We start from the raw sequence: 13,516 nt of genomic DNA, 5'->3' as shown, positions 1-13,516 counted from the left end.
ACACTAAGCCCTAGGGTTTGGAGGGGGCATTTGTAACAGGGCCCCAGACTTTAGTAGGCCTCCAGATCTTAGCACAACTGACTCCATGATGGAAGTGCCATCCACCTGTAAAACTCAGCACATAGACAGCACCACTAGCCAAAAAGGAAAGCAAAGACATAATCCATGGAAAGCCACAGTTCTGGGAAAACCTTTACAGGAGTCAGAGAAACTGGGGGAAGGCCAAAGCCACGTCAGTCCTTGGGGTGTAGTTTAGGTTGGCACATGTGTATGCCAGCCAGAAAGACTCTAACAGCTACTGAGAGATGCTGAGAAAACCTAGCAGTGACTGTTTTAGTACATTAACAGGCACCTCAGTTAGCCTTTTGTTCTGGGTTTGATACCTAATAGGGATTCTTGTTTTTATTTGAGGCCAGTTTTTTACTATAAATTCCACTTTTTCCCTGACTTGAATAATTGTCATCACTTGCTTGTGTGTTTTTGAGTTATTGATTGAATATGGGATTGAGAAAGCCCTGGGCACCTGACTCATTTAAATTCTGAGGTAAGAAAATACCAGTGTAAGAAGAAATCAGCAAATTAAAATGAATAATAAGCTAGAAACAGCAAGAGCAGACTGCCCCCTCACCCCCACCCCAAGACAGGCTTTCTCTGTGTAGCCCTGGCTGTCCTGGACTCAGTCTGTAAAGCAGGTTGGCCTCAAACAAAAAACATCCTGCCTCCAGAGTGCTGGGATTAAAGACTTGTGCTGCCACTGCTCAGGTGAGTGCAGACTTTTACTAGCCTGAGAAACTGAGACCTCCAAACCTGAACACACTGTGCAGGGGCTGAGAATTAATTTTTGCAATAGAGGTGTGGGGGAGGGGCGTCCTGGCTTCAAGAGGCTCAGAAACTGGTTTTCTGGACAAGCTGATTTTCTTTCTCTTTTCTTCTTTTCCCTCCCTCCCTCCCTCCCTCCCTCCCTCCCTCCCTCCCTCCCTCCCTCCCTCCCTCCCTCCCTCCCTTCCTTCCTTTCTCTCTTTCTCCCTGTTAATTGCAGGGTGAAAGGTAAACCAGATTGCCTGTTTTTGTCAATTCCATGGATAGAAGGTTTGCTGAAGTCTTGGGCAGATTGGTGGTGGGGTTGTGAGGTGATGGGGGCAGGGCATTTCTTTTAATGAGGCCTGCCCTCCTTCTCCAGCAGGACCAGCCTATTCAAGGCAGCCCTTTGAGTTGTCTCCATGGTCACCGAGTCTGGAATTCTTTAAACTCTTGCTGTCATGGCACTCTGAGGGGGAAGAAGTAGGAATTGTTCCGAGCAAGTGGAGGTCAGGACAAATTATGCTTGAATAATAGGAATTATTCCCCCAGACAGGGATAAAAAGCTAGGGCCTAGAAAAAGCTTGTGTCTTCTGTCCCAAGAGTTCCAGGACCTGAAGCAAGAACTCATTGGCCTATCAGAAAATTATTGGAGTGCATGAACTGGCCAATGAAGAGTGTGCTTCTTAGGTGCGGGAAGCTGCTTGACCAAGGTCCGTTAGTTTCCTCGCCCATCCCCCACCTCCCTCACCTCACATTAGGCACTTGTGTATTCTTTGTAAGCAGATCCTAGATCCCAGGCCTATATATCAAAGTCGCCTTCACTGACAGGAGCGGGAGGAGGACACCAGAACACTCCGTGACTGGAAATGGTAAGTTTGGCCCATGTGCATCTTGGATGTAGGGAAGATGGATACTGCATACAGAGACCTCAAGGAGACCTGGCCTTCCAAAGCAGCTGAGTCTGCAACTTTGGACTCCGCTGGGCCGCGCTGCCCGGGTCCCGCTGGGTGGAGCTGGGTGATCAAGTAGAGTTGCGGTCCTGTCCCTTGTTGAGCGCTCAGTGCTGCTGCCTGTCGGGTCAGCTGGGCACCCACAGGGCAAAGAGTCGTGGGGAACCGTGGGATTCGGACTGGGGCTCATGTGTAGGGTGTGTGTGTGTGTAGGGAGTGGAGGACCTGCGTGGATGGCGAAGATTAGGACACTGGATCTGCTGCGCTCTTCTAAAAACCTCGCCACACCCCTTGCAGTGAGTGTCTCAGGGCGCAGATACCCAGAGCGCCTGTGACTCTCGGTGTGAAAAAATGAGGCAGACATGATCTCCATGGACTGGGACCAATTTATTGGAAAAGTGAGGAACCTTTCCAGTAGGAAGCTTGAGTGCCTGAGGGTCTGAGGGACGTGTATACACATAGGTAGCCACCAGGAAGTTACACCTATTTTTGTGATTTGTCTGTCTGTGTCTGTGTTTGGGGGAGGGTGTTTTTGATACCCGGACAATATTGTTTCTACACGTGAAGCACACGCACTCTCCAGGGCCTTATTCTCAAGCAACTTAACTGATACGTTAGAGACTTAAGCCCCATTTTGCTTTAAAAAGAAAAGAAAAGAAAAGAAAAGAAAAGAAAAGAAAAGAAAAGAAAAGAAAAGAACAAACCAGGCACTTAGGAACTTTGCTGATGGAATCCTCTTTGACAGTAGCTCACTGATTCTCAACCTTCCCAATGCTGTGACCCTTTAATACAGTTCCTCATGCTGTAGTGACCCCCCAAGCATAAAATTATTTTCGATGCTACTTCAGGACTATAATTTTGCTACTGTTATGAATCGTAATGTAAATATCTGATATTCAGGATATCTGATATTCAACCCCTGTGAGAGGGTCGTTCAATCCCCAAAAGGTTCAGATCACAGGTTGAGAAACACTGGAGTAGTTCACGCATCCCAGACACAGAACATTTCAAGACTATGCACATTTCGGAATGGTTCGGAGGAGGGTGATATTTCCCGTTTTTCTTTCTGACTCTGCTAAACAAGCTTTCTTTAATGCTCCGGGCTTTCCTCCTATGATTTTGGCTTCCTGATTCTTTCTCTGAAGCCTCCATCTCTGCTATGTAGCTTATTGTCCACCATGTGGGGGACCTCCTTGACAATTTAGAATGGTGGTTTGGCCTTCTTCCTTCTCTCCTCCATTCTCTTCCTCTGTGTTGTACTGATAGTTTACAGCTTGCTTGCCCTGCAGGTTTTCACTTAAACATGAATAAAATTGTCCTTGAGCTTTTAAAAAAAAGCAAACAAAAATCTTTTTCTTTTGACTTGGAAGGCAACAAAAGCACATAGCATTTAGTGTCTCTGTCTTGTTCATGTTGTGGTTTCTTCCTTCTGGGAAGTTGAAAGCACGGAGTCCATGTGCTAAATCTCTCACTGCCTTGGAATGTAGGGGTGGTGGAGCCTCACAGAACCACCCAGGCTGGGCTTAGAGCTGCTATGTGCCAGAATTTTTCTGGGAATACTCAATCCAGTGCACATCTACTCACCCTAGAAAGGAGCCCAGAATAGTCCAAAATATTATTGAACCAGAGTCCAGTTGGTGAGGCAATGTGTGTTTATTTTGGGGCCACTAACAGAATTATGGAGGGGCCTTGCAAACAGCAGAGACAACTCAAAAGCAGCTGCTTCAGCAGAAAGCCCGTCCCAGCCTGGGGGGAGACACACCCCACCCCCACACACACCCTGTTGCCGCCACCCTTAATCTCTTCAGTTCCTCTCAACTTCCATGCAGCCACAGGACCAACATCTCTTCCTGCAGTTTGGCTGGACAGAGGTTTCACCCCAGGGGTTGTTTACTCTCTTTTATACAGCTGCTTGGGATGCTCCAGAGCCTTCCAAATTTCTGTTCTTTCTGGATTTGTGACCTTTTGTTTACCTGCTTGGGGATAACATTTTATGTTTGAAGGAACACACCATACAAAAGCTAGTTTGTTGTTTGTTTATTTATTTTAATATTATTTTTTTTTATTTATTTGGTTTTTTGAGACACTGTTTCTCTGTAGCTTTGGTGCCTGTCCTGGAACTAGCTCTTGTAGACCAGGCTGGCCTTGAACTCACAGAGATCTGCTTGCCTCTGCCTCCCAAGTGCTGGGAGTGGTCCTGACCCAGCATGCTGGGATTTGGAGTCCAGACCAATACAACTCCCAGGCCTGGGGACTGGAATGACTGCGAGGGGCTGTGGGCTACACTCCTAACTTAACAGAAACCATATCAGTTCCTAACATCCCAAGATATTTCATTTTTGTAACTCCCAAGATGGTCACATTTGTTATGGTTTAGTTAAAATGCTGCAGTTCCGATTCCCTGAGGTATGCAGCAGCAGGCCACAAGGACCAGAAGGTCCCTGGCAGGGAGCCACATAGCAGGGGAGAGACAGAGACGGATAGGCATGCCATGCAGAGTGAGGTTGGATATTTATTTAGTGGGTTATGGACAGGAAAGGGAAAGGGGGAAGGGGAGAAGAAGAGGGAGGAGAGAGAGAGAGAGAAACAAGAGAGAAAGGGGAGAGTGGCAGGGAGAGGAGAGGAGACATTACCTCTTCAGGAGAGGGATGAAAAGAAAAGGGGCTCAAAGGAAGACCACTTTTCTCTGTGGAGGAGGGGGAGAGGGAGTGGGCGGGGCTTGTCTCTTAAAGGGACAGGACAGACCATTACAACATTGAGTTTAAAAATTCATGTTTTCTAAGCCTGGAGAGATAATGAGCATTTTGGAGCTCATACTGCTCTGTCAGAGGTCCCAGGTTCTTTTTGAAGCACACATATCTAGTAACTCAAAATTGCTGAAACTCTGGACACTCTTTCCTGGCCTCTGAGAACATGTGAGGGCCTGACTTTGCAATCTTGGTTTTAAAGAAAGGACTTCATCTTAAGCCATATAATGAACGGGAGCTGATCCCAGCTCCAGAAATGTGCTGTGATAGCAAAATTTAAACAGATACCCTGAAAATAGCCAAGTAAGGAGTTAGGGAGCAGGGTTATAAAATTTAAAGAGGTCCAGATGTTCCTAGGAGGCATCTTGTACTTGAAGATACCTTGTCAGTTATTAATGTCTCTTTGTTAGGGTTTTCTTGCCCAAAAATGCCCAATGATTTCAGAAACTACCTTACCTTGTGCCCTCCTTACACAATCCCAAGACAAAAAGACATGAACTCCCCTAGTTATGGCATTTCTCCTTTAAAAGTTCCCCCCTTCCCCAGGCTTGCCACTGCACTTTTCTCACCCACTGCATTAGTGTGCACTGCATTAGTATGTACTGCATTGGTGTGCACTGCCTTGGTGTGCACTGCATTGGTGTGTACTGCATTGTTGTGCACTGCATTAGTGTGCACTGCCTTGGTGTGCACTGCATTGGTGTGCACTGCCTTGGTGTGTACTGCACTGGTGTGCATTGCATTGGTGTGCTTTACATCAGAATCTGGTTCTGTGGAGTTTCTTTGTGGGGATCAGTAATTAGGGCATAACAAACACTGCACTCTCATCCATACACACACACACACACACACACACAAAATAAAACTAAAGTCTTGTAAAAAAGAAAAAGAAAATGACACCCTATGCCCCTTGTCAATGCTGTTTCTCCAATTAGCCTATCATAACGACTTTACATGGTAAAATAGAAGGACTCTGGGCTAATTTCAGAGTTGTAATTTATGTGAGGACTCACTAGTCTTTGTCTAGCTATTTTGAATTACAATTATTATCTTTTAAATATGTAGGCAAGGTTAGAGATCTTGGGGTTCCTGGAGGTAATGAGTTACAGGCCACGCAATACAGGTGTTGAGATTCGAACTGAGGTCCTCTGCAAAGGCAGCAAATGCTATTGAACCATCTCTCCAGTTGAGACTCACTCATCTTACAAGTGGGTTTGGTACTGTGTTTACAATATAAAGATGTGAGCACACGTGGACAATATTTATGTACACGTAGGTGCTATAAAGAAAACTCTCAAAGTTTTTATGGCTTTTACTTAGAGTATGATTTGTCAGTTTTTATGCTAGCCTGTTAATTGATTATTATTTATTGTCTTAATGAGTCTTAATCTAAAATGAGTCCAGTTAAGGGCATGAGTTTGAATAGGAACAATGCAGAAAACTAAGATGCAAGGACATGGATACTACCCTGATCCCTAAAAGCTTGGAGCAACAGTTTGGTTTTATTTATTTTGTTATTATTTTGTTTTGTTCTTTGAGACAAGGTTTTTCTCTGTGCAACTGTTCTGACTGTCCTGAAACTTGCTTTGTAGACCAGGCTGGCCTCAAACTAACAGAGATCCATCTGCCTCTGGCCCCGAGGGCTGGGATTAATGTGCCACCACCACCTGGCTTTTTTATTTTTAAAGGTACTATTTTTTTATTTATGCTTTTAGGATTATATACATGTAGACAATACATTTGAACATATTCACACAAACCTCACTCTTTCTCCTAACTTCTCCATCCCTCCATACTCCACTAAACGTTTTATCTTTTTATTTATTTATTTTTAATCTACTGCTAAAATCTACTGTTCAGTTTCTGTTGGTCTTTTATGCATGCTTGCAAGGCCATGCACTAGAGTATAGTTGATTTACAGAGGGCCATACCTTTCAAGCAAACTGACTCTCCCCTACTTGCAGCCTTTAATTGACGATAGCTCCTCAAATAATACTGGAATGTTTACTTGCTTGATCTTGTGCGGACAAACCCAGGTGCTGTTATTTTAGAGTGTAGTCCAGTCATGCCCAGTAGGCACAGTTTTACAGTCATTCTGCCCCTTCCTCTTCAATGTTTCCTGAGCCTGAGGGAGCAGGATGGGGATAGAGGTGTGTTGCGGATACCCATTCTTGGCTGAGCACACCATACACACACAGTCATTCAGTTCACATTGACCAGTTGTGGGTTCCTGCGGTAAGCCATGTCCACTGCACACAGAAACATCTCTCATGAGACTAAGATAGCTATTTTGGAAGTGTTAGGACACAGTAAAATAGTAGATTTACTTCTCAGGTCTATGACCTCTTCAGTTCTTGGTCAGATTTACAGGTTCAGATTTGGTTTTCCTCTTGTGAAGTGGGCCTTAAATCCATGCAGAATGCGATCTGTTACCCATTAGTTGACGACCTGTGGCTTCCGGGAGTGAGCATAGTGCCCTGTGGAGGGAACTGGTTTTAGACATTTATTACAGGCATTCAGTGTAGTCAATGGCTTTGGTAAACATTTTACTTTGAGTGTGTTTTAGAAATTTTAGAGGTGAGATGTTGGTGAACTAGACCTTTGTCTAAGAATATGTGCCATATTTTGAGGGTTTCATTTTCCAGTGACTTTCTCAAAGCAACAACAAAACACAAAGTAACAGAGTGGTGGGCTAGTAAGACTGAACACTTGAGAAGAGGAATCTCAGCTGCGGAATTGGCTCCACCAATTTGGCCTGTGCACATGTCTTCAGGGCATTTCCTTGGTTTTATTTATTTATTTATTTATTTATTTATTATGTATACAATATTCTGTCTGTGTGTATCTCTGCAGGCCAGAAGAGGGCACCAGACCTCATTACCGATGGTTGTGAGCCACCATGTGGTTGCCGGGAATTGAACTCAGGAACTTTGGAAGAGCAGGCAATGCTCTTAACCTCTGAGCCATCTCGCCAGCCCTTCCTTGGTTGTTAATTGATGGAGGAGAGCCTGCTCCAATGTGGGTGTTGCCATCCCAGATCAATGGGGCCTGACTTGTACAGGGAGGATAACAGAGCAAGCCAGTAAGCAGTGTTCATCTCTGCTCTCTGCCTCAGTTCTCGCGTGCATGCTGCTTACTCGCGTCTTCTGCCTTGGCTGATTGTGAGCTGTAATCCATACAATCCCTTTCCTGCCCAAGTTGCACTTGGTCATGGTGATACAGCAACAGCAAGTGAAATAGGACACTAGCAAAAGGAATTAGTTCTCAGGGGCCTATTTGGTGTTTGACTAAGGACAAACTAAAGAACCCAGATACATACTTTGTAATGCTGGCCTTTAGTGCAATCACAGAACAAGTATTCAGGTTTCTAACTAGTTGTAAGAAGAAGTATTAACCACCTCAGTAGGGAAAGGCACTTTCTATGCAACCATGATGGGCAGCAGTCAATCTCTAGAACCCTTGCTAAGATAGGAAGAGACCAAGTCCCACAAGTTGTTGCTGATCTTCACTAGAGCGCTGTGGCATGCTCACACTCACCGTGCTCACACTCGCTCACACTCGTTCACTCCGCTCATGCTCTCCACACACGATACACCAGATCAAGGTTTTAAAACGATGTACACATACTGTCTTTCTGGGTCTGGAGAGATAGCTTAGGAGTTAAGAGTTCTGACTGCCTTTCCAGAAGTCCTGGGTTCAATTCCTGGCAACCACATGGTGGCTCACAACCATATGTAATGGGGTCTGGTGCCCTCTTCTTGCCTGCAGGCATACATGCATGCAGAATGCTCTATACACAATAAATTTTTTAAAAAATCTTAAAAACAAAAAAACAAATACGGTCTACCAAACCAGGCAATGCAGAATCATAATCTAAAGAATATACTGGGTTCTAACCAGATTGCAATCCTCTGATTACCATGCAAAATTATTGCTAAGATTCCTAGGGAGATCAGGTATTGATATTTTTAACTTGGGGTATAGTTGTCATCAACTATCTGAGAAATCTATCTTACTCTTTACAGGTATGGGGTGAAGGAATCACTCCAGATCTCATTTCTGAGATACCAGGAGAACTGCTTTGTCTAGCATTTTTCTAAGCACATTTTTTTTTAAGGACAGCTGGTGGGTAGTAGAAGTCGGAATTTGTGATGAGAGTAGTTAGGAAGATGAGACGCAGAAAGAGAAACTAACAAAATTATCTGCACCAGAGCTCGTGCTATCCTGATGTCTCTTTCCCAGAAAGCTCCAGTTTACTTGTAGCATTTGTGTTTGGGGAATCTCAGTCTGTATGAGCAGTACAGTATGATGATCGAGACAACTTGAACACTTGTGGAACATAGTGTCATGTCAACTTCTTATTAATCCTGTGTGCATCTCCAGGACCATGAGGCTGACTGTCCTGGAAATATATGTGTGTGCTTTTAGGAGCCAGTGACCTTTGAGGATGTGACTGTGAAGTTCACCCAGGAGGAGTGGGCTCTGCTGGATCCATCCCAGAAGAAGCTGTACAAAGATGTGATGCAGGAAACCTTGAGGAACCTGGCTTCTATAGGTACCTGAGCATTGCCTTTTCTAGTCCACCACAGGACAAGTGTTTCTAGTTTATCCGTGCTGATGTATGAATTGGATTATGGAAGGGGGATGGGGGTGAATGTGTCACTTAAATCATGACTGTAGCTGGCATCCAATATTTTCTCTATAATTAATAATTGGTAATTTTTTTCTGGGTCTGCATTTTAGGAAAGAAGTTGGGCAAACAGAAGGTTGTAAAAGAGTATGAAAATCTCTGGAGAAAACTAAGGTAATTTGTTTCCAAAGAGATAGCCATATTTCAGAGTGCTGGTACACCAGAGCAGTTTACTAAGACATAAAAGATGTATTTGATATCCAGCATCAGACCAATTTCATCTCAAGAAAATTTCTCTCAAAATTTGTGTCTTAAACATCAGCACTAGAAGTTGTCAAATACTGCAATATTGAAAATGGTACAATGTTGATTTGTTCTCATAGTTCCTTTATACAAACTTTATGCCATACAGAGTGTCTTTGTTTGGCTTTGTATCGCTGTGCCGAAGACCATGAACCAAAGCAACACAGGGAGGAAAGGGTTAACTATACCTTGTAGTCCGCAGTCCATGATCTAGAGAAGTCAGGGCATGACCTCAAGCAGGAGCCTATAGGTGTGAACTGAAGTCAAAGGCTGTAGAGGGATTTTATTTACTGTCTTGCTCCCCTTGAGTTACTCAGTTTGGTGTCTTGTATATCATGTGGCCATTAACCCCAGACTGATTCTGTAGGCTGGTGGCTTCCACATCAATCATCCATTATGAAGAACTGCAGAGGCTTCCTTACATGCCAAATCTGGAGGGGACACTTTTCTCAATTGACGCTCACTCAGATTACTCTACATTTCAGCAAGCTCGCAAAATATTGACCAGTACAATTGACCCCTTGTCAACTTGACACACAACTTGACACACAAATGAAGCCCTGTTTTGAAACACACACACAAAGACAATCATGATTTTGATTGATACTACTGCACATCCAAACATCCAAAATGTGCATAAGATTTGGATTGAAATTTGTGTTGAAATGTTACATAAATATTTGATGTTCTCAAAGAGACATACCCCATCATACATGAATAGCATTGTTTCTATTGTAGCTGCCCTCAATAGTCTTGGAAAGCATGCAGTCCAAACATGTTACAGTCTTTTCCCAGCATGAAACCAAGATTTCCTTTGTTCGGTCATTAGTAAACCAAGTCTTATTCCTGTGCTCTCCACCTGTTTTGCAGCAGCCAACTGGAAGAGAAATATTTTAAGTATAAAGAAACTCGCCATTCTGCAAAAATCCTCAGTTGTATTCCAGAACCTTCTGTGAACCTGAAATCTTGTCCAGAACTTGCCACACGTGAAAAGCATGTGTGTGAAGAAGGAAGCATTGGCCGTTCATCTCTAGGTGTGCCCCTGAACCATCAGGAAGGACAGAAACCTCGTGAAGACCAGAACTATCCACAGAAATTGTATAAACATAAAGGGTTTAAAGGCAGCGTTAGTTCTCCTCTGTCCCTTCAAACACATAAAAGTGCTCACACTGGAGGGAAGCCTTCAAAAAATAAGGACCGCAAAGGTCTTCCTTGTCCACGATCTGGTCAAAGGAATGAAGAACATGACCATGCAAAAAACTCTCATGTTTGCAAGCAGTGTGGGAAAGGCTTCTCCCATCCCCGTACTTTACAAAGGCATGAGAAGATTCACAGTGTTAAGAAGCCCTACGTGTGTAAACAGTGTGGGAAAGGCTTTGCTCGGTTAGGTAACCTTCTGAGACATCAGATGAATCCGAATTGTGAGAAGGCTTTGCTGTGTAATCATTGTGGGAAAACTTTTTCTCGTTCTGCTTGCCTTCGAAGACATGCAAGAATTCACAGTGGTGAGAAACCCTATGTGTGTGAGCAGTGTGGGAAAACTTTTCTTCATTCTGTTTACTTTCAAATTCATAGACGTATTCACACTGGAGAGAAACCCTATGTATGTAAGCAATGTGGGAAAGCCTTCACTGCTTCTCGTTACCTTCATATACATGAACAACATCACACTGGGGAAAAGCGTTATATATGTAAGGAGTGTGGGAATGCCTTCTCATTTTGGAATCAATTTCAAAAACATAAAGTAACTCACAGTGGTGTGAATCCCTATGTTTGTAAGCAATGTGGCAAAAACTTCACTTGTTCCGGTTCTTTAAAAACACATGAGAGAATCCACACTGGTGAGAAGCCCTATGTGTGTAAGTACTGTGGAAAAACTTTTGCTCATTTTGGAAACCATAAAAGGCATGAAAAAATCCACACTTGATAGAGATCCTACATATGGAAGCCATGTGCGAAGATGCTCAATGAGTACAGCTCCTTTGAATTCCATAATAAAATGCATACAGGAGAGAAAACCTGCAAGTGTAAGTCATCTGAGAAGGCTTTTGCTTCTTCCTTTTTCATTTTGAAGCCATGGAAGAAATCACTATGGAAAGAAACCCTATGTGTGTTTGAAACATGCAAAAGCTTTCAGTTCTGAGAGTTCTCAATAACTCAGTGCAGCAAAATCCTTTGAACGTAAGCAGCGTGGGAAATCCTACAGTTGTTTATTTGAGGCTCCAGAATGTGAAAGAAACCACAGCAGCCAAAGACTTTATGAATTTAAGACATTTGGGAGAGGTTATTTGAAGACATCTCATTTGGCACTAACTTGTAGTAGAATTAATAAGTAACATGAGAATGTCTTCTCTTTGTTAGCTCCCACAGAAATCAAACCACAAGAGAGTGCTTCTGCTAACATATGGGGAAATGTCAAGTCTTAATAGAAGTTGTTCTTTTGAGTCAATACAGCTTTTAGTACTAGAAGATCCCTTCAAATACATGGAAGCAGACACACTGGAGAAAAGTCCTTCAAATATATGGAAGCAGACACACTGGAGAAAAGCCCTTCAAATACATGGAAGCAGAGACACTGGAGAAAAGCCCTTTGGGGAAAAGCTACAAATAACACGATAAAGTCTTCTGGTTTTGGTTTTTTTTTTTTTTTCATTTTGGACAAGATGGGAAATAGCTCACACTGGAGAGAAGCCTTATGTGTGCAGTGTGGAAAGCCTTTAGTTCTTAGGGAGCTCTCAAAAGACATTGTAGTAGTCATTTTGGGGATAAATCCTTCATTTATAAGGAATTTTAGAAATCTTTGTTATACCAAGGTTTTTATAGACATGAACGAACTCATCAAAGGAAGCCTAAAGCACAAAATTTGTAAAGTCTCCATTTTCACACTGGTAACACTGAATGTATTAAAAGAATTCCTGACATTGGAAAGTATGTGGGAGCATTTCTTGATTCAACTCAAAAATTAAGAGATATCAAGGTTTGGGAAACAAGTTTCATTAAAAGAGATATTTGGCTGAGTGGTGGTGGCACATGCCTTTAATTCCAGCACTTGGGAAGCAGAGACAGGCGGATCTCTGTGAGTTCGAGATCTCAGTCTGGTCTACAGATGGAGGTCAAGGACAGACTCCAAAGCTACAGAGAAACTCTGTCTTCAAAAAACAGAGAGAGAGAGAGAGAGAGAGAGAGAGAGAGAGAGAGAGAGAGCGGGGTTTGATTTAGTCAGACAATGTCACCCACTGAGTCTGTGTGCCCTCCCTCCTTTCTTTCTGGGGATGTTCATTTGTGTGACTGATGCCTGATGAGACCAGAAGAGGTCATTAGACTCCCCAGAAATGGATTACAGATGGTTTTAAGCCTTCATGTTGGGGTGTCAGGAATTAAGCCCAGGTCCTCTAAACTGCAGCCTTTTTTCCTACCCTCTGAGCAATCTCTCCAGCATCTCCTTCTGCTTCTTTGAAGCAGTCTCTAGCTAGGAAGCCATTGCCAGCTACCTTGATAGTTATCATGTAGCCCAGGGTGGCCTTAAGCTCACTACAACCCTCCTGTTTTCTTCTATCATGACATGTTTAAGTAGTATTTTAACAGGAAATATATAATATTCATCGGAAATCCAGCTCCATGAATTCATTTGGGGACCAGAAACTTGGGCATAACAGTGCGTGGGTGTGGGGGAGTGGAATCTGCGTGGATGATCACTGTCCCTTTCTCACCCTAAATCTCAGCACATCTCATGCAATGAATGTTTCAGGGAGCAGGTACCCAGAACACCTACCTGTGACTCTCAGTGTAAAAAAAAGAAAAGAAAAAACAAACAAACAAACAAACAAAAAAGACGAGGCAGAGAAACAGCCAGATTCGATTGCAACAGGGTGAGTCCACTTTATTGGAATAGTGAGGGACCCCAATCTTTTCCAGAAGAAAGTTGCGTGCACTTACAGGGCTGGGAGTACGTACATGTTTATGTAAATTGTGTGTGCGCGTGCATGAGTGTGTGTGTGTGGCCACCAGACGTTTCAGTTATTTTTTTGTAGTTTGACTGGAAGCAGAGAGGGTTGTTTTCGATACCCAGGTTTATTGATTCTGCA

The 13,516-nt window shown here is 43.3% G+C and overlaps 1 pseudogene; it reads left to right on the top strand.

Moving 5' to 3' along the window:
• Positions 1-1,984: 1,984 nt before the first annotated feature.
• LOC130881889 (zinc finger protein 709-like) lies at positions 1,985-11,767 on the top strand (annotated as a pseudogene).
• Positions 11,768-13,516: the final 1,749 nt, after the last annotated feature.

The sequence above is a fragment of the Chionomys nivalis genome, chromosome 1 (assembly GCF_950005125.1).
Source record: "Chionomys nivalis chromosome 1, mChiNiv1.1, whole genome shotgun sequence".
Taxonomy (NCBI): domain Eukaryota; kingdom Metazoa; phylum Chordata; class Mammalia; order Rodentia; family Cricetidae; genus Chionomys; species Chionomys nivalis.
This window is presented reverse-complemented; position numbering and strand designations above follow the sequence as displayed.